This window comes from Schistocerca americana, chromosome 2, assembly GCF_021461395.2.
Source record: "Schistocerca americana isolate TAMUIC-IGC-003095 chromosome 2, iqSchAmer2.1, whole genome shotgun sequence".
NCBI lineage: Eukaryota > Metazoa > Arthropoda > Insecta > Orthoptera > Acrididae > Schistocerca > Schistocerca americana.
The window spans coordinates 393520691-393548543 of NC_060120.1; the positions used below are offsets into that span (position 1 = coordinate 393520691).

The 27853-nt window shown below is 41.6% G+C and overlaps 1 pseudogene; it reads left to right on the plus strand.

Moving 5' to 3' along the window:
* Positions 1-21314: 21314 nt before the first annotated feature.
* On the plus strand, positions 21315-21432 carry LOC124596999 (annotated as a pseudogene).
* Positions 21433-27853: the final 6421 nt, after the last annotated feature.

Here is a 27853-nt window from a genome sequence, read left to right on the forward strand (position 1 = left end):
GAAAAAAAAACGGTCCAGTCACAATAATGTGACCACTGCCCATGGTTGATGTCAACATGCAACGACCACTCACAGGCGGCAAGTAGCAGCACTAGCGTGTTTAGGGGACGCAGGAAACAGAGCAGTCGTTATTATAACGGAGCGATTTATCTGACGTCCAAACGGGCATGATCATTGGCTTTCAGGCCAAGGGTGGAAGCATTTCCGCTTTGTAAACTGTCGTGGTTAAAGTATACCATGCATGGCAAAGTGGCGCTATCAAACTGGCACCGAGGCAATTGTTGTGCACCGTAGGCCATAGATGACAGGCGTGAACGACGGTTGCGGAGATCTGCACGGGCGAATAGACATGCAGCTGCTGAAGAACTGACGACTCAGATGGATCAAAGAGCTACCAACAGTGTCTCCTCGACGACTGTTCAGCAAACGTTGCTGCGTATGAACCTACGCAGCAGGCACATCGTTCATGAAACCGTGCTGTCTGTTGTTCATCGACGACAAAGACTTGAATTTGCACACTGATACCTGAACTGCATGTCCACTGACTGGCGATAGATGACCTTTTCAGATGAATCACGTTTCATACTCCATCAGACAGATGGCCGTTGGCGTCTACGTCCCTGCCACAATCGTCGAAGGGTTCAGGCCAGAGGAGGGAGTGTTTTCGTCTGCGGAATATTTCGTCTTATTCCCTGGGTGATCTCGTCTTTCTGAGAAGCACACTGGATCAACACAAATGTGCTTCTATTCTTGGCGACTATGTCCACCCCTACATGCAGTTTGTTTTTTCTCGGCATAGTGGCATCTACCACCAGGACAATGCAATGTGTCCTTAGCTTCCTGTAAGTGCATGGTACGAAGAGCACCAGGATGTGTTTACTGTACTCCCCTGGCCACCAGATTCCCTGGATTTAAACCCAATCAAGAGTCATAATGAAATGAAATACCTGTAGTTGTTCTGATGTTGCTTTACTATACTGCAACCAGTTACAGTGACTCAATACACCATCTTCAGACTTTAACTAACGCTGAGGGATTGAATTACAGTTGTATACAACCGAGGCGAAGAGTTGGCTGTGAGAAGTCTCCGTAGAGGTTTTCCATTCCCAGCTTGCCTAGAGTGCGGACGCGGCATTCTTTACTCAGCTTGCCTGGGAAAGAGTGAGCGTCTCTGCAGTTTAGGACCTAGCAAATGGAACGATTGAGCTCGGAGATAGGAAGTTTTGGTTCAGCTATATACTGAGCAAGATAGCTAGGAGTGAATAGACGTGCGCAGCCTTGCAGCACCACAAGGTCGGCCGACGCCTGCACGACGACGCCACTCCGCCACGCTGTATTCGGTGATATGGCACCGTCTCCGGCCACTGATTAATTTGTTGGATCACGTCGGCAATGTTTCCACGAGGGTTTCATGGACCGTGATTGTAGAATTCTTCTCGCACTTCGCATTACGCCTGGGTCAGTCGATAGGAATTACTTTTGAGTTATCGCGCTTTACTCCACGCAAACGCAATTTATTACCACGGCCTGATAGGAGAGCCTTGTAATGTGATGACTGAAGGTCGTGAGATAAAATAAATTTGTGCTAATCGACTGCATCTGTTTTCAATCAAGTAGTTGAAACCCCAAGTCACTTTCTTAATTAATTTTAGGTTCAACATTTGCATCTGGTGTTCAGTAGCTGAATATAACATCAATGTGCACCCTTTTTTAATTAAAGGTGATCAGTTCTGAATAAATTAATGTCAACAATGCCACCGCAGTTCAATCAGGAGTCACAGGGCGATATTACTTTTTTGCGTTATCCGATACTGCGGCAGTTTTTGCACTCTCTGTTGATCTGTTAGTCAATTAGTTGGGGTGAACACACGCCAAAACCAGCTAAGTGACGGGTGGGGTGTTACACTTTCTGTGTTAGCTTTGATTTCTCTTACTCCAGAAAATATTTCTGTATAGAAATTTAAGTCTGATGTTAAGTTGTAATGACGTACACGTGATGCAAACAAAGAGCACATAGCACATAATAACTGTGTTTGATCGTGTTCCCCCCTCCCCCACCCACACCCCCATACCAGATATTGATGTAAGCCATGCAAGCCACTGCTGCGAACCATGTAGTTATGATGAGGTATTTTACGGCTGATATTATTTCCATTGCACAGTATGTTACATTTCTATACATTGAGGGTTATTGAAAGTCCCTGCACCAATCACTGATTCTCTGCAGGTCTTCCTCTATTTCGATTCAGTCTTCAAACAGATGAGAACATTATTTGGAGGAGCTTTATGCAGATTTGAATGTAATCTATTATAAACAGTGTAAGTAGGCTGTTTAGGTTTTTATGTTGGTAACGCCACGTAGCGCTCTATATGAAAATCACTGACTGTGCTGTGTGAAGTCTGTGGCTGGTTTGCATTGTTGGAATATTTGCTGTTGTAGTGTTGGGCAGTTGGATGTGAACAGCGCGTAGCATTGCGCAGTTGGAGGTGAGCAGTGGTGGATGTGGGGAGAGAGATGGCAGAATTTTGAGAGCGGATGATCTGGACGTTTGTCCATCAGAAAGAGTAAATTTGTAATATTGGATATCATGAACTGATATATATATGATGACTTTTGAACAGTATTAAGGTAAATACATTGTTTGTTCTCTATCAAAATCTTTCATTTGCTAACTATGCCTATCGGTACTTAGTGCCTTCAGTAGTTAGAATCTTTTATTTAGCTGGCAGTATTGGCGCTCGCTGTTTTGCAGTAGTTCGAGTAACGAAGATCTTTGTGAGGTAAGTGATTCATGAAAGTTATAGGTTATTGTTAGTCAGGGCCATTCTTTTGCAGGTATTGTTGAAAGTCAGATTGCGTTGCGCTAAAAATATTGTGTGTCAGTTTAGTGTTGATCAGAATAAATTAAGAGAGAAATGCCTGAGTACGTTCAGTTCTGCTCAGCTGTTTGAAAATCAAATAACGTAAGAGGTTTATCAGCACAGTAATTCATTAATTTTTCTAAGGGGACGTTTGATAACAGTAACGATCCTATAACAATCTTCTGACTTTAAATTATGGTTATATCAGATTAGTTGTGTGGTGTGGTAACATATAACCACGTGTGGGAACTGCTGTAGATCATTCTGCTGAACTGCTGTAGATCATTCTGCTGCTCAAATCATTATAGGTACTGAAAGCTGCCTAAAACCGGAGATGAGCACAGCCGAAATTTTTGCGAAGATCTTAACGGTGTTCCGAAAGGATAGGCTAAACGCGGTTGGCGGTGGCGTGTTTGTTGCTGTTAGAAGTAGTTTATCTTGTCGCGAAATTGAAGTAGATACTTCCTGTTGAGTTAGTAAGGGCAGAGGTCATTGTTGGTAACCGGAATAAAATAATAATTGGATCCTTTTACCGACCTCCCAGTTCAGATGAAACAATTGCTGAAAGGTTCAAAGAAAACTTGAGTTTGATTTCAAACACGTTCCCGACTCATACGATAATAGTTGGTGGTGACTTTAATTTACCTCCATATGTTGGCGAAAACACATGTTTAATTCTGGAGGTACGCATAAAACATCATCCGAAATTGTGCTAAACGTATTCTCTGAAAATTATTTCGAGCAGTTAGTTCATGAACCCACGCGAATAATAAAAGGTTGTGAAAACTCACTTGACATCTTAGCAACAAATAATCCTGAATTAATAACGAACATCAAAACCGAGATAGGGATTAGTGAACACAGGGTTGTCGTAGCGAGATTGAATATTGTAATCCCCAAGTCCTCGAAAAATAAGCGAAAAATATACCTATTCAAAAAAGCAGATAAAAATTCACTTGACGCCTTCCTGAGAGACAATCTCTAATCCTTCCAAATTAATGATATAAGTGTAGACCAGATGTGGCTTGAATTCAAAGAAATAATATCGGCAGCAATTGAAACTTTTATACCAAATATATTAACAAACGTCGGAGTTGATTCTCCTTGGTACACAAGAGAATTCAGAACACTGTTGCAGAAACAACGGAACAAGAAACATTCCAAATTTAAATCGACACAAAATCCCCAAGATTGGCCATTTTTACAGAAGCTCGAAATTTAGCGCGAACTCCAATGGGAGATGCTTATAATAGTTTCCACAGCGTAACTCTGTCTCGAAAACTGGCAGAAAGTCCAAAGAGATTCTGGGCGTATGTAAAGTATGCTAGCGGCAAGATACAATTAATGCCTTCTCTGCGCGATAGCACTGGAGAGACTATCGAAGCAGTGCTGCCAAAGCAGAGTTACTAACACAGTCTTCCAAAATGCCTCCACAAAAGAAGACGAAATAAATATTCATGAATTCGAATCAAGAAGAGCTGCCAACATGAGTAATGTAGAAGTAAATATCCTCGAAATAGTGAAGCGACTTAAATCACATCTTCTGTCCCGACTGTATACCAATTAGGTTCCTTTCACAGTATGCTGATGCAATAGCTCCATACTTAACAATAATATACAACCGTTCGCTCGACGAAAGATCCGTACCCAAGGACTGGAAAGTTGCAGAGGTCACACCAATATTCAAGAAAGGTAGTACGAGTAATCCACTAAATTACAGGCCCATATCACTAATGTCGACATACTGCAGGATTTTGGAATATATATTGTGTTCGAACATTATGAATTACCTCGAAGAAAATGGTCTATTGACACACAGTCAACATGGGTTCAGAAAACATCGTTCTTGTGAAACACAAGTAGCTCTTTACTTTCATGAAGTGTTGAGTGCTATTGACAAGGGATTTGAGACCGATTGCGTACTTCGGGATTTGCGGTGGGCTTTTGACACTATGCCACACAAACGGTTTGCCGTGAAATTGTGTACTTATGGAATATCGTCTCAGTTATGTGACTGGATTCGTGATTTTCGGTCAGAGAGGTCACAGTTCGTAGTAACCGACGGAAAGTCATCAAGTAAAACAGAAGTTATTTCTGGCTTTCCCCAAGGCAGTGTTATAGGCACTCTGTTGTTCCTTATCTATATAAACGATTTTGGAGACAACCTGAGCAGCCGTCTTCGGTTGTTTGCAGATGACGCTGTCGTTTATCGACTAATAAAGTCATCAGAAAACCAAAAGAAACTGCAAAACGATTTATAAAATATATCTGTATGGTGCGAAAATTGGCATTTGACCCCTAAATAACGTAAAGTGTGAGGTCATCCACATGAGTGCTAAAAGGAATCCGTTAAACTTCGGTTAAACGATAAATCAGGCAAATCTAAAGGCCGTAAATGCAACTAAACACCTAGGAATTACAATTACTAACAACTTAAATTGGAAAGAACACATGGAACATGTGGTGGGGAAGGCTAACCAAAGAAAATGTAACAGATCTACTAAGTAGACTGTCTACACTACGTTTGTCCGTCCTCTTTTAGAATACTGCTGCGCGGTGTGGGTTCCTTACCAGAGAGGATGTACGGAGTACGCGGAAAAAGTTCAAAGAAGGGCAGCACGTTTTGTATTATCACGAAATAGGGGAGAGAGTGTCACTGAAATGATACAGAATTTGAGGTGGACATCATTAAAACAAAGGCGTTTTTCTCTGCGGCGGAATTTTCTCACGAAATTCCGATCACCAACTTTCTCCTCCGAATGCGAAAATATTTTGTTGACATCGACCTACATAGGGAGAAACGATCACCATGGTAAAATAAGGGAAATCAGAGGTCGGACCGAAAGATACAGGTGTTCGTTCTTTCCGCGCGCTGTAGAGGATTCTGTCAGGCGCTTAAATGTGATTTGCAGAGTATCCGTGTAGATGTAGACGTAGAGGTACGCTTTTAGAGAGAGTGTAAATGATGGGTCATAATATATATTTAGCTTGCGCTATCGAGTATGCTGCAATAAAGTGATGGAATTGTTTTCAGTGACTACTCTACAGCTCAAAGTTGTTTTTTGACATGGTGCTCCTTATCATATTACTGTTGAACGCTTCCCGCGCATTAAGTATTTTGAAATTAGTGATGAAAACTAAATATGACTGTGCCATTGCACTATTAAAAATAATGTCAGTAATGTTGTCAACTTCCCTCAGCAGGGTGACGTCAGGACGAAGTTTTAGGTTTCCTTGAGTGGCCATTACGTTTTACGGCAGGAGACGATTGTAATGCTAATCTACTGGCTTCGATGGAACACAGAGTCACGCTACTCTTATGCTGCAAAAAAGTAACCTCCTCCTCCATTTAACCTTGTCAGTCACCATGGAGATAATCTAGCTGCCGTAATGCATTTAAAGATCCTATATTTAAGCAACTGGTCAGCGTGGTTTTCTTATCACTTACTGACACTCCACATTCCTATTATCAGCTGTCTTTGACCTATTATCTAGGAGTAAATAGTTTGGTGGGATGTCAATGTATATCCCTCATGTTACTGAACAATATTGTTACTCTGGTAAGCACAGCCTAAAAATGAAATCACATCTTTGGTGTGACGTCATAAGCGAGTGACTGCGTGTGAGATCGCTCTCCAAGTTTGTATATATTTTTGGGTTTCAGATACATATTTTAACGGTTTTTGTGATAATATTTACTATATAAGTGGCTTATTAGTGGTTTCTTCATTCACCTCTGCCTCTCTTGTGTTGTGACCTGATATTTGTGAGTGTCTCGTATCGAGCAACGTAACCTCTTACCTGTGTTTACATTCCGCGCTGACTAGTTGCAGCTGTAGCGGCGCATCGAAAGCTAAGTACTGATTAATTGTTTGTGTATAGTGGTTTATTTAGGAACTTTAGTAGTCTTCAACCGGAGTTTTTTGTGTTTTCTGGTGAAATAATTTCAGAACAACCTTTTGGGAACTGTTTTCAGCTTCGTTACTGTGTCATTAGACGTTTGATTCTCTTTCTGTATTAGTCTTTTGTTATATTCACATTTGTTGTTTATTAATACTGTTAATAATAGTAGTTACTTCCCTTGTAGAGTAAGTTTGTGATTATTGTAGTCAGGTTTTTAACATCATCTTATTGCAGTACCGGAACTTAGAAAAAGTAAAATTTTACCATGAGTGAGAAGTGTGGGCTTTGCCGTAGGTTCGTGAGTAGTGGATTGCGGTGTGAGACTTGTTCGAAGTATATTCACTGGGGGGAATGCGGTGGGGAAGCCAGTGGGCATTCTGGTGAGATCCTCTCCTGGAACTGCAGGTTATGTAGCAAGAGTAAGTTGATAGAGGAGCAGGAGCGAAAGATCTATGCCCTTCAGGTGCAGTTGAAAAACGCACAGGAGGAGCTAGATAGGATGAGGAGGGAGAAGGGGGTTGGGGAATGGGAGCTGGCTGTTGGCAAGAGATCTGCTAGGAGAAGAAGATTTTCAGACAGTTTTACTATTGGTGTTTACAATAGATATGACCAACTGTCAGAGTCTAGTGGAGAGGAATCTCTAGTAGCTGAACATGTAGGAAGCATACAGCAGACCTCAGTAGTTACGGTGGCTAGAACAGTTGCAAAGTCGAAGAGGAAGAAGAAGGTTTTGCTGTTAGGCAGTTCTCATGGCAGAGGTGTAGGCCAGCAGTTGTAGGAAGTGCTGGCGAGTGAGTACCAGGTCACCAGCATTGTGAAACCTAATGCAGGATTGGCTCAGGTGACTGTTAACGTAGGGGGGTTATGTAGGGATTTTACTAAAGAGGATCAGGTAGTGATTGTGGGTGGGGCTGGTAATAGTATCGATAGGGATGGGGAGTATGACATAGATGGTTTCCTGGAAGAGATAGCCACTCAGACTGATAACACGAATGTGCATTTCGTGGAACTGTTTCAGCGTCACGATCGGCCTCATCTTAAGACAGCCGTCAGGCGTAATAACATGAGACTTGGGGGTGCGCTGATGACAGAAAGCATGGGTCACATTTCAGTGGTGTCGGTGGAGTCTATCAGCAGGACGGATTTCACTAGACATGGCCTGCACCTCAACAGGTATGGGAAGGGGAGGTTGGCAAAGCTTATAGGTGACAGCATAGGTGGGGTTCGTGGGATCACTCATGGGAAAATTCCTGCAGTAGTGGGTGTTAGAGCTGCACCTTTTTTAGATTGAAGTCAGCTGATAGGTATTTCTGCTTAAGGGAAGTCTCTCTAACAAAGGAACCACTTTTGACAAAGCTTAGGTATCCGAGTAATGAGGGAATTAGTATATTTCATCAAAATATACAAGGTATTAGAGATAAAGTTAGTGAATTGCTTATAGATGTTGACTCTGAAATTATTGGTATATCTGAACACTTCTTAAATAAGGAGATAATTCAGAGGCTTCCTTTACCAGGATGCAGGTTGGCTGGCAGCTTTTCGAGGAGCTCTTTGCGGTGTGGGGGAGTAGCCATGTATGTGAAAAACGGTATCTCATTTGAGTTAATTGATGTTTCAAAGTACTGCACTGAAAAGGTGTTTGTATGTTGTGCAGGTGTGGTTAAATTTAACGGAGCTAAACTTCTAACTGTTGTTATTTATAGATCCCCAGACTCCGATTTCACAACATTTTTGCTAAAGCTAGAGGAGGTTCTTGGTTCACTTTATAGGAAATACAAAAAGTTAGTTATATGTGGTGACTTCGATATTAACTGTATAAGTGATTGTGCAAGGAAGAGGATGCTGGTAGACCTCCTTAATTCATATAATCTTATGCAAACCGTATTCTTTCCAACGAGAGTGCAAGGGAACAGTGGAACAACCATAGACAACATTTTTGTTCATTCCTCATTACTAGAAGGGCATTCTGTTCGCAAAAAGGTGAATGGCCTTTCAGATCATGATGCACACATTTTAACTCTAAAAGATTTTTGTGCTGTAACACGTGTTAAATATAGTCATCAGCTGTTTAGGAAAGCTGATCCAGTTTCTGTAGAGACCTTTGTAAACCTTATCAAGGAACAAGAGTGGCAAGATGTTTATAGCGCTGATGCAGTAGGCGATAAATATAACGCTTTTCTCAAGACTTTTCTCGTTCTCTTTGAAAGTTGCTTTCCGTTAGAACGTTCAAAACAGGATACTAGCACAAACAGGCAGCCTGGGTGGCTGACTAGAGGGATAAGAATATCTTGTAGAACAAAGTGGCAATTATATCAAAACGTTAGAAACAGTCAAAATCTAAATGCAGCAGCCCATTACAAACAGTATTGTAAGGTGCTTAAAAATGTTATTAGTAAGGCAAAAAGTATGTGGTATGAAGATAGAATAGCTAAGTCTCAGGATAAAATGGTCAGTCGTAAAGGAAGTGGCTGGTCTGCAGAGACAGGTCGAGGATATAGAATCAGTGCGTAGTGGGAATGTCCGTGTTACTGATAAGTCGCATATATGTACAGTATTTAATAATCACTTTCTGAATATAGCAGGTGAACTAAATAGAAACCTAGTCCCAACAGGGAATCATATAGCGCTCTTAGAAAAAAGTGATCCGAGACTGTTACCTGAAATGGTCCTCCATGATACTGACAAGAGGGAGATTGAGTTAATAATTAAATCACTAAAGACCAAGAACTCTCATGGATATGACGGGGTATCTAGCAGAATACTGAAGTATTGTTCTATGTATGTTAGCCCTGTACTTAGCCATATCTGTAACTTTTCCTTTAGGAGTGGTCGGTTTCCTGACCGATTAAAGTACTCGGTAGTGAAGCCACTTTCTAAAAAGGGAGACATTGATAATGTTGACAATTTTAGACCTATTTCTGTGCCATCGGCGTTTGATAAAGGTATCGAGAAGGTTGTATATATAAGGTTACTGGAGCATTTAAATTCACATAATTTGCTGTCAAATGTTCAGTTTGGTTTTAGAAATGGTTTAAAAACTGAAAATGCTATATTCTCTTTTCTCTGTGAGGTTTTCGACGGATTAAATAAAAGGTTGCGAACGCTAGGTGTTTTCTTTGATTTAACGAAGGCTTTTGACTGTGTTGACCACAAAATATTACTGCAGAAGTTGGACCATTATGGAGTAAGGGGAGTAGCTTACAATTGGTTCGCCTCTTACTTTAAGAAGAGAAAGCAGAAGGTAATTCTCCGCAATATTGAGAGTAGTAGTGATGTTCAGTCCCAATGGGGCACTGTTAAGTGGGGCGTTCCCCAAGGGTCGGTGCTGGGGCCACTACTGTTTCTTATTTATATAAATGATATGCCTTCTAGTATTACAAGTGATTCAAAAATATTTCTGTTTGCTGATGACACGAGTTTGATAGTGAAGGATCTTGTGTGTAATATTGAAACAGTATCAAATAATGTAGTTCATGAAATAAGTTCGTGGCTTGTGGAAAATAATTTGATGGTAAATCACAGTAAGACTCAGTTTTTACAGTTTCTAACTCATAATTCAACAAGAACCGATATTTTGATCAGACAGAATGGGCTTATTATAAGCGAGACGGAACAGTTCAAGTTCCTAGGCGTTCGGATAGATAGTAAGCTGTTGTGGAAAGCCCATGTCCAGGATCTTGTTCAGAAACTAAATGCTGCTTTATTTACCATAAGAACAGTATCTGAAATAAGTGACATTTCAACACGAAAAGTAGTCTACTTCGCATATTTTCATACGCTTATGTCTTATGGTATTATTTTTTTGGGTAATTCTTCTGATTCAAAAAGGGTATTTTTGGCTCAAAAACGGGCTGTTCGAGCTATATGTGGTGTAAGTTCGAGAACCTCTTGTCGACCCCTATTCAATAGTCTGGGAATTCTGACATTGCCCTCACAGTATATATTTCCTTTAATGTCGTTTGTTGTTAGCAATATTAGCCTATTCCAAGAGTTTGCAGCTTTCACTCAGTTAATACTAGGCAGAAATCCAATCTGCTTGTGAAATGCACTTCCTTGACACTTGTGTAGAAAGGAGTGCAGTATTATGCTGCATCCATTTTCAATAAGCTACCACAAGAACTCAAAAATCTTAGCAGTAGCCCAAACTCTTTTAAGTCTAAACTGAAGAGTTTCCTCATGGCTCACTCCTTCTATTCTGTCGAGCAGCTCCTGGAAGAGCTAAAAATTAAGCAAATTCCAGTGTTACATTGTTGATTTTCTTTATTTAAACTTACGACTTGTCACCTGAATATGTTTTTTTTATATTTAATTTCATCTGTTTCTAATATCGTGTTATAATTTCATGTATTGACTCGTTCCATGACCATGGAGACTTCTCCTTAATTTGGTCCCACGGAACAATAAATAAATAAATTAAAAAATTGGGATTACAAAGACAACAGAAAAGCGCTCTGATAAAATGAAAAAAATGTGGACGCCACTGGAGAGTACATCAATAATTTAGATTGTCTCTTACACAGTCATACGAATTGAATTAAATAAATGATAAGGCAAATAAAAATGGTCAGTGTAACAGCAATCGTCACTTACGAAGATAGAAACAAATGCTTCAGAAAATAACTGGATGTGCATCGGCGAAACGCCCATGTCCAAAAGAACAAATACCACATATGTAATCTAAACCGAATGTTTCTCGGAAGATGGATCTAGCACGCCAGTTTCCCAGGACCTTACTCGTTTAGAGTTTCGCTAGCGAGGATTGTTGAAGGGCGAAGTCTGCAAGGAAAAAATAAGCACAATTTACGAATTGATCGTTCAGTCCATGAATAGTGCTGTCTTCTTAAAAGTACGCCAAGACGACCTCAGAAGAGCTGCACTTGGTCTTGTCAAGAGAAATCGAAAATGCATCCAAGTCGGAGGTTGAGTTACGAAAATCAACTTGAGTCGTAAACCTGTCCTTAACACCTTATGTCGGTATCTGTTTGGGTTACATTCTAACAGCTGTATATCTGTAAGCAATAAAAAGTTAAAACTTATACGATTTAGCCTATACTACCAACCTCCTAAATGTTATGTGTGTGTGTGTGTGTGTGTGTGTGTGTGTGTGTGTGTGTGTGTGTGCGTGCCATAACTTTATTGTACGATATTTTGTATCTATAATTTTATCTCATTTCAATATCAATCGACATTACAGAAACAGAAAAAAAATTGACAGAAATATGATGTGAATCGACACTTTGGATGGCTGGATTACGTTTGTAGTTGCACATTTGTAGTATTGAATAGCTCAAAATTTTTGTTTGGTCTCTTAGTTAGGACACGGGTCTCGGCGTTGAAGAGTTAATTACCGCGCATCAAATGTCAGAAGATAATTCCGAAGGCAGCAGTGGTCGAATATACCATACGTAAATGAAGTTTATGAGAGGAGTAAAACGTGTGATAAAGTTTTATCATACACACAAATAAGGAAAGAACTACATATTCTCCCAGTGATAGGAGAAAGGAAGGAAGATCACGCATGAAAATGGCACCTCAAATGCTTATAAAGCGACCATACCCTTAAGGGCGTTTGGGAACGCCGACGAAGATGCGTATGTTAGAATGCAATGCGCTTTCCGTGCCTAGCCTGTAAAGTAGGTGTTAATCATAGTGATTAAAGCGATACACGGATATAATTGATCCTATTTGCTTTATGTTACAGACTGGCTACCCCGTGCGGTCAAAGGCGCCTTGCCAGGGTTCGCGCAGATGTCCCCGTCGGAGGTTCGAGTCCTCCCTCGCCTATGGATGTGTGTTAGTTTAAGTTAGATTAAGTAGTGTGTAAGCCTAGGGACTGATGACCTCAGCAGTTTGGTCCCATAGGAACTTACCACAAATATCCAAATTTCCAGGCTGGGCGTGTTTCTGTTACTGCAAGATACGATGACGAAAACGAGAAGATACAGTTTACAGTTGCAGTGAAACTACTAAATGGAAAGAAGGAAACAGATATTATTAAAATGCATATTGGTGGTGTAAAGCGCCGGCCGGTGTCGCCGAGCGGTTCTAGGCGCTTCAGTCTGGAACCACTCGACCGCTACGGTCGCTGGTTAGACTCCTGCCTCAGTCATGGATGTGTGTAATGTCCTTAGGTTAGTTATGTTTAAGTAGTTCTAAGTTCTACGGGACTGATGACCTCAGATGTTAAGTCCCATAGTGCTCAGAGCCATTTGATTTGGTGGTATAAACACATCTAGCACGGAGGTTAGCGTAGCTAATGTGCACTGCCGCACAAGAAAAGTGAAGCACTCGGAAGACATGGTCGGTTGTCAGTGTAACTTTGCACACGTACACGTTGTCGGCAGGGATGCGAATGGTTAGTTGTTTACACCACCAATATGCATTTTAGTCTCCATGCTTAATAATATCTGTTTCCTTCTTTCCCTTTAGCAGTTTCATTGCAATTGTATACTGTATCTTCTCGTTTTCGTAATCGTATGTTGCAGTAACAGAAACACACTCAGTCTGGAACTTTGAATATCTGTCGTTGGAGTGCTGACACATTATCTGCGTATCCAATAATGCTGGCAACAGATGTGGTATGCATGGGGATCATATCAACCTGCATCGCATCAAAAACAGCCTGAAGATGACGTACTGAAGCGTTGAAACTGGTAGCGACAAAATAAAATAAAATCATAAGGACGGCTGTAGGTGTTTTTATTTACTTGTCACGATAGTAAACGGCCGTCGTCCCAGAGACCTCCTCCTAAAAGGATGGACATACAAAAGAGTTAGGAAGAGCCCTCATTGTGGGTCTCCATTTGGTCAGCTGCTGGAGTCGAGCCATATGCAGATTTGTTGAGCATTAGAATGTGACAGTTGCCACATGTTGGATCGCATGGGAATGAGAGCAGGCATACTCATTACTCGTCAAGTTTCTACTCGAACATGTCTCATCACCACAAGGGTGGTTTTGCCATAACGTGCACCCAACACATCGTAACCCCTTCACCTCTGCAGCTGCCATAATAGACTCTCCGCAACACTCTCTGTCATCCCACACCATTGGTCAGAGATTAGCAGCAGCCGGACTAGGGGATTACCATCCCATGCGTATCTTGCACAAACCGCTGCGTTTGGAGCGGTGTCGTGACCCGGAAACATGGGCTGCTGATGAATGGCATGGTTTTGTTCAGTGATGAATCTCTGTCCTGCACTATTGTTTAACACTACCTCTAAACTTGATACGGCTGTTGTCGTCTTGGAAGATGGCAGTATCCACAGACTACTCACCACTGACACGTAGAAAAAAGTGCAACGGTTGGTTATCAAAAACGTTGAAATAAACATCGTGGTTCATGTTCAAATAACTTACGGAATGCAGTCAGGTAACGTCATCGACAACAGCCGATGTTTCGACAAGAACACACCTTGGCATTTTCAAGCTATAACTGCAGAAAGTGAGCACTGTGCAAGAGAATTTAAAAGCTTGGCTGGCTGAGAAACTCCGGAAAGATAGCACACACATACCGTACACATTAATGCCATCACAAACCAAAGAAAACCGACCTCAGAAGTTACCGGTAGTGAAATTAATAATCAACGGGTGAAGCAGCATTAACTCTGTCCCTCTGGTTTTTTACAAGGATGAGAGCAGGTTTCCTTGCAAAACTTGAACAAAACTCACCATCTCTGCTTAAAAGATTGCTTGATAATTTAATTTCAACTACTTCCTTAATAATACTATCCCAATATCTGGAAGAGAATCCCAGAATGTCTGTGTTATATTCCACTGGATGACCGGCGCCAACACTAAGTTCTGCAATGGCGGATTTGCTCGGCTGTCGTAAGCGTGTGTGACGCTTATGCTCAGTACACCGGTCCACAGTCCTGATAGTCTGATTAATATATTACATACTATAATTGCGAGGAATAGGTATACACCCGCCTTACGTAACCCAACATCATCCTTTACGGAACCTAAAAGGACCGTGATCTTGGATGGTGGCCGAAAAACACATTTCACTACATATTTCCGGGAAATACGAGCAGTCCTGCTCAAAGCGCTCCCTGCGTAAGGGAAAAGGCCGTAGATTTTGGTGCCATCTCGGTATTGCCATCACTCACACGGTGCACTTGTAGTAGTAGTAGTAGAGGGGTTTTTTGGGCGCACGACAGCGAGGTCTTCAGCGCCCGTTCAATAACATAGGGAGACGGGTGTCAAGAAAAATCCCAGAACAGGAATATAAAACGGAACATAAAACACGGGTAACAATCGTTGAAAAATATGTGCTCATCCACACCGAAGCGTGGGATGAAGCAGGGTGTCAACAGTAAAACATGGACAACACAGGAAGAAAATGATAGAGGGAGCTAAAACAATGTAGCAGATGGAAGTGGCTGGCTGACCACAAGGAAAAAAGGGGAGGAGTCAGCCACTCTGCAATACACTAAAACCTCCAGCCTAAAAGTTTAGGCCAGAGTCCAGACACGTCACAAAACTTAAAAACCCTAGACACACACGTCTCATCATTAGCTAAAACAGAAGGCAGATCCCCATCAACTTGTGCTTCTGCCCGTGCATCACGGTATAAAATGCAGTCTTTTAAAATGTGCCGGACAGAGATGTGCACACCACAAGCATCACAAAACGGAGGATCCTCCCGCCGTAATAAAAAGCTATGTGTGAGAGGACAGTGCCCGATCCGAAGACGTGTGAGGGCCACCTCTTCCCGCCTAAGCAACCGACAGGAGGCACGCCACGGCCGAGTGGTTGACTTTACCAACCGCAGTTTATTGGCCGTCACCGCCAGCCATTCGTCCTCCCACAACTCCATGCACTTCCTGTGGAGTGCAGCAATGACCGACTGCAAGGGGATAGGACACTGGACCACATCCTGCTCTCTGCAGGCCTCCTTGGCACCCCGATCGGCCTGTTCATTGCCTTATATGCCGACATGACCAGGCACCCAGCAGAAGGATACCTCTTTACCCCGCCGTTGGAGCAAGTACAGTTGGTCATATATTAGCTGGACCATCTCCTCAGTCGGGTATAGGTTCTGCAGTGATTATAAGGCACTAAGAGAATCGGAGCAGAGAAGAAATCGATCGTCCCGAACACGATGCATCAGCTCCAGTGCCTTCAGGATCGCGTGGAGCTCCGCTGCGAAAACGGTATATTCAGCAGGGAGGCGAATCCGGGTAACATGATCAGGGAACACCACAGAACGCACTGTTGATCGATAGCGCAACGCACGTCTGATCTGCTTTTCACTATAACCATTCTGTAGAATGTTGACCTCGCGATAGGATGACTCACCTGACAAACTCTCGGGGTCTGATATGACACGTGCCCTGTGAACCAACGTACAAATTGCTCCTGTCGAAATATCGACGGTTGTCGACGACGTCACCCAACTGCATTCCTGCAAGTGATTTGAACATAGTATACGCCAGGAGGAACTCACGTCTCACATCGTGATACATATCTGCAATAATCTGAATGAGTGCGTCGAAGTCAAATCGTATGGAAAACACCATCAGAACATCATACAGTCAGCTCCAGCCAGTGCACTAGACGCTTCGCATCGTTTGAAATGGGCCAAAACCGTGAAATGTCGGAGCACTTTACACACAGTCAGATACTGTCCAGTTTCTTTGTTGTTTGGCCCACTGTAGATGTTTAGCTTTATGTGTCGCTGTGAACGAAGGCCGATTGTAGTCAGGTACTACAAATGTCTGTTGCAAGTTAATTCCTTCGCAGTTTTCGCTCGGAAACTGGCTGAGATAGACCTTCGCTCACTGACAGCAGCAATTCCTGGCGGGTTTCAAACCGACTGTCGTTGACAAAGCGTGACGTTCGTCTCCGGTGCCTGTCGGTTTGGATCTTTTGATGACCACTGTTGCTACACCGTTGCGAGCGGTACACCATTCCTTATAGTCACGTTGGAGAGTCCGCGTCGATACACCAACAAATGAGGCAGCTTCATTCACAGTGTGGTCATTGCGACGTCCAAACGCGGTAGCTCCTGTTGCCATTTTGTCACGTTTCCACGCCGACCAGCCTTCCTGCCCTGATTCCCTACAGCCGACTACAGCATACACATCAGTTCAATGTCATGACTTACGTCACTCGTAGACGGTCACATGACCACCTGTCACCAGTTCTACACTCTCTCCAGCGCTCCAAAGCAATCAGTGAGCCCTTTTAAGGGGTGACTAATATTTTGTCTGGTGACTTTGTTTGGGAAAAAGTGACGTATCAACGACCGATTATCTTCTTTTTTATATAGTTTTCACGTCACAATCAAATGACCATTCATTACATGACGTCAATTAGTTGGACCAATCTGATTATCAATAGATAAGAAGAATTGATCATGTTAGCCACTAAAACAATAACAGCCAGAAACCTGGAGTAAATAATTAATGAATCTAGCTCTCCCCACTTCTCTCTCTCTCTCTCTCTCTCTCTCACACACACACACAATATATATATATATATATATATATATATATATATATATATATATATATATATATATATATATATATTAAAAAGAACGCCTCTTTCACAAGGAACGTCACATGTACACATAACAAAATACACACGCACCCACACACACACAAGACAAATGAATAATGTCAAACTGCACGCAACACAAACAAAAACCAAAAGATAAACACACAGCGACAGTTGGCAACACTACACAGTGTAAACACACACATGTTGATCACGAAATGAAAAGTGCAAGTGATGTAAGTGATGTGTTGTAATAAATGTGGGTAAAAAACGCCCGATATCGGCCAGCTGGAGCATGAGGACTAATGAACACATCTCCAGGACCACACATATGGGCTAACAACACTGGAAATCGTAAGTAACATCAAACGATAATTTCACCTCACGAAATTTGTGCTACAAAATTTGATTATAATGTGAAAAACAAGAGGGGAACATGACAAAATGTAACAGAGTAACATGTTGTATCTAATACATAGTACAATAATTGTATGTATAAAAAGAAACACGTATTACAGGCCACCGACGATGCTTCACAAATAAACGAAGCGAAACGCGTATGGCAAAAACAAATTGCCTTTCATTTAGTTGTATAGACGGAACGTGTTTCCATTTAAAAAAAAATCTTTGTTTCTTCATTTTATTAACTGACAGTCTGAAAATTAATGTCGCTGGTCGAAAATGGTTTACGGCCTTGCGAAGTGCTCATGTTAGCATATTTGTTGCGGCATGTTAATTCGTGGCTGTTTTTCGATCTTGAATTGTGTCCAAATCTGTGTTCGTAGGTGGAAATACGTGTGACAATGACAGTTTGAACATGAAGGTGTGCTCGCATAGTTTAACTCTTTCGAGGTTAAGATTAATTTTGCGTATATGTGAAAAATAAAAAGTTAGAAATTGACTTCCTTTGTGGTAAATAATACACTTCCACCACCAAATAATTTTTAAGCTCACCGATTTTGAAAAATCAGTCAAGTGGGACAGGCGTGTCCCACTAACCTAACTAGATCTGTGTTTTCATGTCATCCTAAGATTTTCAGACTGAAATTTTTAATTTCACAATGGTTTTATGAGAATGGCAATTATGTGAAAAATATAACAAGTCAGTACTAAAACATAATTATTCTCCTGGCAATGAAAAACATGAAATATTGCACACAATTTTACAACTAATATTTGAAGATGACGTTGACATACCTGAAACCAATTTTTCCTACATTCTACGAAGTTTTCTCTGGTATATAAGTCCAGCTACATAAAAATTATGTACAAAATAGCTCAGTTATTGAGATTTCTAGTAACGTTTCAAAACAATGCCTATAATGTATAAGAGAACACAGTTAGTTGCTTCAGAAGGTGATTTGATCCGATTTTCGTGAAACAGGCGCACAATAAACACACGCGCTCCCTATGTGATCTCTCACAGCCTTCTATATATCCATCTGTAGTGTTTTTCTCCAAGTTCGGAAAGGATTTCGCTACATCGCAACGCGAGACAGATATGAGATATGGACGCCCCAACGCTCAAAACTGCGTATTACTTTAATGGGCCGTATTTGTCCCATCAACCACGAAAGTGGTAACGGTTAAGGCAACTGTTCGTGATGAGCAGCCAGATTTGAGACACAGTCCGGAACAGATGTTCAGATGTCACGACGTGTTTATTATACGACAGGTTCAGCATATCTGAAATAGTTTGCACTGAATCACTTCGTAACGGTAAAATTTATTCACCAACCGGATAAATAAAAGTACATGCGAAATTTCTTCGATTGAAAAATCATTCATCAGATCACTGCTGAGGACAACCTACTTTTTATACAATTGTAAAACCAACACTTTTTGCCATTAATGTAATTATTGCTGTATTAGTACTGTTTGCTGATAAATGTAATATTTTTTCAGTGTCCGTAGAAATAGGGAATTTTTTTATGTGTGGTTTTTGTATGAAAAAATGTTGGCCGGTGCGTAGGGATCGACAAGTAGAAATGTACTGTTAGGGAAGGAGAAGCTGGAGGGAAGTAACTCTATGTACAGGATCTGGTTAGGCCGAAAGCAAAAGGTGTAAAAGTTCGTAGTGAGCGCGTCAAGAGGGGAACAGTAATCAGTCAGTCGCTAGCTTTTAGAGTGTCAACGTCTCGGAGTGGAAGCGAAGCTAAATTATCTGCAGTTTTAGTGAAAATAGCACTCAGATGGACGAATAAGCAGCTTACTGCAGCGGGGAATGTTTGGATGTTAAAAAAAGAGTTATATTACAGCAATTTGTTTGCAGAACCACGCTTGCGCAACATTAGTTAACACCAACACCACCGCCATCACAGCTCAATGCATCGTCGTTTCCAACCATTGTATTGTTTCATCAGATTTGTAAAAATGCATGGATTTCGTGGAATTTGATCTTCGTGTGTTTCAAGATAGTTATTGATTTGGTTTTGTTAATAAAAATAACTCAAGTGCTAAAAAAGTATGAGTAAAATCATTAGTAAAGTTAAAAAATGATGCACTGTTTAGAAAGCTTAATCCGAACCGAAAACTAAGTTTCAAAGAATATGGGTAGTATCCTGTTCCACTCTGTTTTGAAGCCATTATTATAAAAATAATTGATATAAAGGGTGAATATTGTGTAATGCATTTCTACTTTAAGAGTGTCCCAAACAAGTGTGGCCATGTGTTATTGTACAGAGAGGAAGCCATATTCCAGAATTCAGTACACTCACTGCTTGACAGATATTGTAAGAGAAATATTCTTTCAAAGTTAGGCAGTTCAGTTAACAAACGTTATTGTGAGGGAGAGGTCTGCTAATCCGTTAATAACTCATCGCAGCGAGCTGCAGACAAGCTGTTAATAGTGACTGATTTCAACAATTTGTCCACATGTGAGATATATGCTTGATGGTTGCACTACATCTAACGAATCTCTGAAGGTTAAAATTATTAACGCTTATTTCAAAATAACATGTCAGATTTGGAATGCCGACCGTGTTTTTTACCTGGCTGCAAATAATTACAACTGTTAAACGAACGCCTCTTCAAATACTACTTTCGTATCTATTTCACCTGTAAAAAATAATGTTGTGCTTCGGTGACGAAACAAATAGGCCAATTGCTTAAAATCCATTAGTTGCACGATCACGGTTATAACTCCTGTAAAAAGGTTAGCACTAACATGCTACTATAGTAATACGGTAAAGGGGTGTTACACAATGAAAAGCTTTTTGAACAAGCCAATGGAATAGCTGCGGAGAGTCAATTAACATTCTTAGTTGCAAACTTATTTATGGTAGATTTTGAGGATGTCAGTTTTAGAATCATCTTCACCTCTTTTTGCAGATGTGTTGATGACAAGTTCATGATCTGGCCAAATGGATGAGACGAAATCACCTGTTTCTTGGAGAATTTTAATTCTTTTGTCTCAGCAACATGTTGGAGAAACCACCCTTAATATAGGGCAGGGTGGGGAGAGAAACATTAGTCGGTAGGATCAACGAATATCGCAGTGAAATAAATTGTCTGGGAGAGATAGTCGGTTGAAGTTCATTGGGAGAGTTCGTGTAGTACACATACTTGTTGCTTGTGGAAGGTATCGGTATGAGCGCGGCAGAGTAACTGGGATTATAAACTAGAAAGGAAACGACTGGTTTGTTGAACCGAGTTTGTGGCTTGTGTAGAACGTACGGAGCTGTCAAAATGGGCGAAGACGTGCAGAAATTTGATGAGGTGCTAAACGATATACAGCTGCAGAATGTAAGACAGAGTGCGTGGCGTTTAAGAGTCTACAGATAATGATAGATCTTTGGTGGAGCACATACCCAGGCTACATTGGTGCTGATTTTGTAAATATCGAGGATTGTGTAGATTTGGAATCGTCATGTTGGCCACTTAGTAGTTTTAGTCTATTGTGGACTTTCCGTTGGATGATTAGTAGGTAAGGTATCCATATTAGATCATATTCCAGTGTTAGTCTGAGATATCTCACTGTATTAGTTAATAGCATAGAACAGTGGTAAACAGTTAGGTAAAATTTATGACGACGCAAGATTAGTGCGCCAACGGCCTTGCCGCAGTGGTAACACCGGTTCCCGTCAGACCACCGAAGTTAAGCGCTATCGGGCTGGGCTATCACTTAGATGGGTGACCATCCGGTCTGCCGAGCGCTGTTGGCAAGCGGGGTGCACTCAGCCCTTGTGAGGCAAACAGAGGAACTACATCTACATCTACATTTATACTCCGCAAGCCACCCAACGGTGCGTGGCGGAGGGCACTTTACGTGCCACTGTCATTACCTCCCTCTCCTGCACCAGTCGCGTGTGGTTCGCGGGAAGAACGACTGTCTGAAAGCCTCTGTGCGCGCTCGAGTCTCTCTGATTTTACATTCGTGATCTCCTCGGGAGGTATAAGTAGGGGGAAGCAACATATTCGATACCTCATCCAGAAACGCACCCTCTCGAAACCTGGCGAGCAAGCTACACCGCGATGCAGAGCGCCTCTCTTGCAGAGTCTGCCACTTGAGTTTGCTAAACATCTCCGTAACGCTATCCCGGTTACCAAATAACCCTGTGACGAAACGCACCGCTCTTCTTTGGATCTTCTCTATCTCCTCCGTCAACCCTATCTGGTACGAATCCCACACTGATGAGCAATACTCAAGCATAGGTGGAACGAGTGTTTTGTAAGCCACCTCCTTTGTTGATGGACTACATTTTCTAAGGACTCTCCCAATGAATCTCAACCTGGTACCCGCCTTACCAACAATTAATTTGGTGATCATTCCACTTCAATCGTTCCGTACGCATACTCCCAGATATTTTACAGAAGTAACTGCTACCAGTGTTTGTTCCGCTATCATATAATCATACAATAAAGGATCCTTCTTTCTATGTATTCGCAATACATTACATTTGTCTATGTTAAGGGTCAGTTGCCACTCCCTGCACCAAGCGCCTATCCATTGCAGATTTTCCTGCATTTCGCTGCAATTTTCTAATGCTGCAACTTCTCTGTATACTACAGCATCATCCGCGAAAAGCCGCATGGAACTACCGACACTGCCGGCCGAAGTGGCCGTGCGGTTAAAGGCGCTGCAGTCTGGAACCGCAAGACCGCTACGGTCGCAGGTTCGAATCCTGCCTCGGGCTTGGATGTTTGTGATGTCCTTAGGTTAGTTAGGTTTAACTAGTTCTAAGTTCTAGGGGACTAATGACCTCAGCAGTTGAGTCCCATAGTGCTCAGAGCCATTTGAACTACCGACACTATCTACTAGGTCATTTATATATATTGTGAAAAGCAATGGTCCCATAAGACTCCCCTGTGGCACACCAGAGGTTACTTTAACGTCTGTAGACGTCGCTCCATTGAGAACAACATGCTGTTATCCGGACACGGTCTTTCAACTCAAATTTCCAATTTGCCGCACATTGCAGTGCAGCGTACATCGTCCATTAAACTCTCTACTCGTAAATCCCGATTCCGTAGGAGTTCGGATAATATTCGTGCTTCCGCACTGAAACAAACGTCGAGAAGCCGTTCCCTCTATTTCCGAATTGTCTACATCTGTGTGGTGTCTGTTCTCTCGGAGATGTTCTTCACTTTCACCTAGGACAGAAATGTCAACAGCGAATCTTATCATTGATATACTTTGGCCCTGAATTTTAATGCCACTCTTGAAAAATGCCCTTATTTCCGTCTTGGGTTCTTAGATGTATAGATTTAACAGTACGGGTGAAAGAGTATTTCCCTGTCTAATATCCTTTTTAATCAGAAAATTTCCTTCTCAGTTTTCCACTGTTATTGTTTCCTTATGAGTCTTGAACGCATTGTATGTTATCCGTCTTTCTCTATAGTTTACCATTATTTTTTCATAACTTCGAATATCTAGCACCCTTTTACATTGTCGAACTTTCTTCCAGGTCGACAAATCCTAGGAACCTTTCTTAATATTTCTTCAGTCTTTCTTCCATTATTAAATCCAATGTCAGGACTGCCTCTCTGGTTCCTTCACCTTTCCGAAAGCCAAACTGATCGTCATCTAACAGACCCTCAATTTTCTTTTCCATTTTTTGTATATTGTTTTTATTACCAACTTGGATGCATGAGTTGTTAAGCTGATGGATAAATCTCGCAGTTATCTGCCCTTTCTGTCCTCAGGATTGTGTGGACGATATCGTTCCGAAAGTCTGAAGGTACTTTCACGTCCAACTCTCTCGCGGATTGTAAAATTGTTGCTCTTTGGTTTATTTATTCTCTTTGTAACAACACATTTACGAAAAGAGTTACGTGAAATACTTTTAGCAATGCTGTGCTTTGCTTTTCTTTATCGTCATTACCTTTTAGCGGAATAAAATGTATATATGGAAGCCTTATTGTTCTGTATCTGGCCTACAATTTAAGGAACGATTTTTCATAACTGCAACTCATGCTAAGAATCAATATATCTTCCCTACTTCATAGTGATTAAAAGTTGAAATTACTTTGTTATGAACACTGATGTTACAGTTCGTGTGATCGTTCAAAAACACAAGATCGCAGTGGATTTTATTTCTCGTTAAAAAGCTATTTCATACCACGACTAGCCCAAGAACATGACACTCTCATTAAAAAATACGTTGTCACTATAAAGTTTGCCAGATCAGAACGGAGCACAGCAAGATTCCTATCAGATTCTGAAGGTACATTAAATTATTTGCACTGTAAATTATATCCTATCAGCAGCCCGCGTCAATCTGCAACACATCATAAAATCTGCTGATCTTCACTGCCAGTCTGGGGGCTAAAAGAAATAATATTATTTTTACTATTATTTTACCGCTTCCTTGCGGTATGCTCGACTATATTGTAAGTCGTTTAAATACGCCGCGGCAGCGGCTCTTCGTTCTCCACGCAGCTCAGCACCACAGATAATATTTATATAACTGAAAAATGTCTCAACAGGATGGGATAATATGCAAGCAAGCTTAACAATAAATAATACAAGTTTTCATTTAAACACCTCTATTAAAATCTTTAAATATCTCAGTGATTACAGACCTTTGTGAATTCACACGTAATGGCGTACATTGCTTAGTCTCGACAAAAGAATGCTACATTGGCGTTCTCTACGACAACAAAAGGAGATCTTACTCGCACAACTTCCAAATTAAGACGACAAAGACATTCATATTCAACACGTATTATATACTAGTTCCTTTTTTAATCTCTGTTTAACATTTATCTTCTGTGTCGGTTTTATTACTCGCCGACGCAGACGTTTTCAGAAATAAATAATAAAAAAAAATACATAATTTTATACAATGACACAATATGATACATCTAATTCTCTAATTACTACCTAATATATTGTTTTTGTTTCTCTAGACGTTACAGTACGTCTCCGGCGTCATAAATTCTAGACGCCAACATCAACAGTATGTGGGTTGCCATTTACCCCAATGATTTTAGGAATTCCGAAAGGGTGTTATTTATCTCTTCTGCCACTTTTAAGTGCAAGTTTCCAAAGCTGTGTTAGACTCTAATAACGGTTCCCATGTACCTTCCATGTTGTCGCTCATTTCTTCTTCTGTCGCTTCATCAAACAGTTTCTGAGCTTGTAGAGACATTCACTGTACTCCTTCCACCTATCTGCTCTCTCTCTCCTCTGTTTGTAACAGTAGAATTCCCGTTACACTTAAACGTTGATGCCTTGCTTTTAATTTTGCCGAAGGGTATTTTGACCTCTCTAAACGCTGAGTCAGTCCTCTCGATTACCATTTCTGATCCGATATCTTCACATTTTCCGTGCAGCCATTCCGCCTTGGGTTCCCTGCACTTCATGTTTATTTCGTTTCAGGGTGACTTGTACTTCTTTTTTCTTGAATTTCCCTTAAAAGCTTTGTACATCCTTTTTTCGTCGATCAGCTGAAGTATTTCTTGTTACCCAAGGTTTGTTTGTTATCACCTATCTTGTATCAACGTTTTTCTGTCCAACTCCTGTGACTGCACTTCTTACAGATGTCCACTGCCCTTCAGCTGAACTGCCTGCTGTGGTATTCATTGTCGCAGTATCTGCATCGTTAGATAACTTCAACGCGTCTCATCATTCTTCTGTGCTTCTGTATCCCACACGTAGTCAGTGATAATCCTGCGTTAAAGGAACGTGTAATGGAAATGGGTAATCCATACAGCTGGTTGCGGAGCTTATATGTAGGAGCAGAATATAGCCACACATTGACGTGAAGGGTATGTTCCTCACGTAGCAAAGTAGGGTGTGTTGGAGGAACGACATTTGCATTAGTTTGGACCATGTTGTGGGACGTGACGGGGTAGTCTGCGCTATTGCAAAGTCTTCGTTTTTTTAACCACTGTTCCTTGAGTCTACTGTTTCATTATTCAGAGTTTATCCATGCCTGCGAAAAGCAGAGGTGACTGCTTCGATCTGAAAACATGAAGAGGTAGGAGGAAACGATAGCTAAAGTTTTCTTATGATTATTTTTCTTTTCGGTGACGTTTGCAACTCATTTACTGTCGTGTAGCTTTAACGGCGCTATCTCTTGGTTGAAGCCACGAGCCCTCGTTTCACGGCATTCAGTATTCACTCTACGACCCATTTCCTGCAGTCTTGACACGCGCTCGCTTTTACAACGCAGCCACTTGAAAGCTACGATGTTGGTAAGAAACGAGTAGTCCCACCTCTCCGACATCCGCATCTCTTAAGAGCTGTTCTCAACCTCTTCATTACCAGCCTGCTAATTCCTTTCGGTGGCATGTCTTGGCACTCCACATTAAATACAACCGTGCCCCTTATACTTGCTTACAAAAGAGATATCATGTGTATACTGCGTATACTTTAGATTCAGAATGGCATTATGAATGGAGCCACGAATGTCTGTCCCTATCTTGCCCCTTATCCCGGCACCGTTGTCACTGGACTCGCATTCGGGAGGACGACGGTTCAATCCCGCGTCCGGTCATCCTGATTTAGGTTTTCCGTGATTTCCCTAAATCGCTCCAGGCAAATGCCCGGATGGTTCCTTTGAAAGGGCACGGCCGACTTCCTTCCCCGTTCTTCCCTAATCCGATGAGACCGATGACCTCGCTGTCTAATCTTCCCCAAAAACAACCCAACAACCCCGGCTCCGTTGTCTGTATTATGGCTACATTTCACCAGCGAGTCTATTCTGTTACTTTCCACATCCACACCTACAACAACACTTCTGGCGGTACTGCGTGTTTCTATTTCATTGTAGAATATAACGATGGAGAAATGTCTCTCTGCGTGCCGATAAATCTCTATTCAGTGCTTAAACGAAAGCTGTGATGTATGCTTTGAAATCATTGTGCAGCACATCTTGAACAGTGTATCTGGGCATTCCATCAGCTGGTTCAATGAGATAAATCCTGTTCTCCAGCATTAGCTGGTTGAGGGTCTCTCCGTAGGTCTGCGACGCTCTCGTCTGCATTAATAGTTGGAGTTGTCTGACAACATCTCCAGTTCGAACTAAAGCAGTTAAGACGAGAGTTCAAGAATACAGCTACAGCAAGAAAGATGCTGTGGACCCTTTCAGGAGCAATAGGCTTCGTAATCATAGCAAGTTGCCAAGCCAGCGGGATTTCTTCCATATTACGACCCAAAAACTAGCAACGTAAGACGCTTCGTCTAGAGATAGTGATTGAGATCAGTATTCAAGGGAACCCCAACAATTTCAGTATGCAATGATCCATTAGAGAAAAGTAGGTTTTAGATCGCAGTTTCTTTTCTCTACTTTTACCTACATTATATTTTCATTAATTAAACGAATTTGGCGCCTGCAGCTCGGTGGTTAATAAGTTGGCGAAAATGCGTTGGTGACTGTTCATCAAAGTGAAAATGGATTATCAATATTTTTAGCGCTTCAGAAAGTACCTAGAGTGAAAGAAGTGCTTGACCCTATACATCTACAGGGGTATAAAAATATAAAAACACCAAAAACACAACATATTGTCTTGCTTAATACGATGTTGGCAACCTGTTGGCATTCGAAACACCAGAATGGATAAATACAGGTCCTGTATGGTGTCAAGTGATCTTATGACATCCTTCCAGCAAACTAGTAGCAAGTTCAGGTAACGATGAAAGAGGTGGATAGTAACCACTCGCCCTTCTCTCCAAAAGTATACACCAAAGCTCAATGTTACTGACATCTGGGAACTGTGATGGCCGGGAGAGACATTTCATCCTCTCACTCACAAAACCAGTCCTGGGTGATGCGAGCTGCGTGATCAGGAGCCGTGTCATCTTGGAACACAGCATCACCACCGGAGAACAAATATTGCTCAAAAAAATGTTCAAATGTGTGTGAAATCTTATGGGACTTAACTGCTAAGGTCATCATTCCCTAAGCTTACACACTACTTAACCTAAATTATCCTAAGGACAAACACACACACACACACACCCATGCCCGAGGGAGGACTCGAACCTCCGCCGGGATCAGGCGCACAGTCCATGACCGCAGCGCCTTAGATGGCTCGGCTAATCCCGCGCGGCAAATATTGCTACATGGGATGGATCTCATCAGCGAAAATGGTCACACAACCTTTGCCAGTAATGCGGCCTAGCAGAGTTCAATGGGG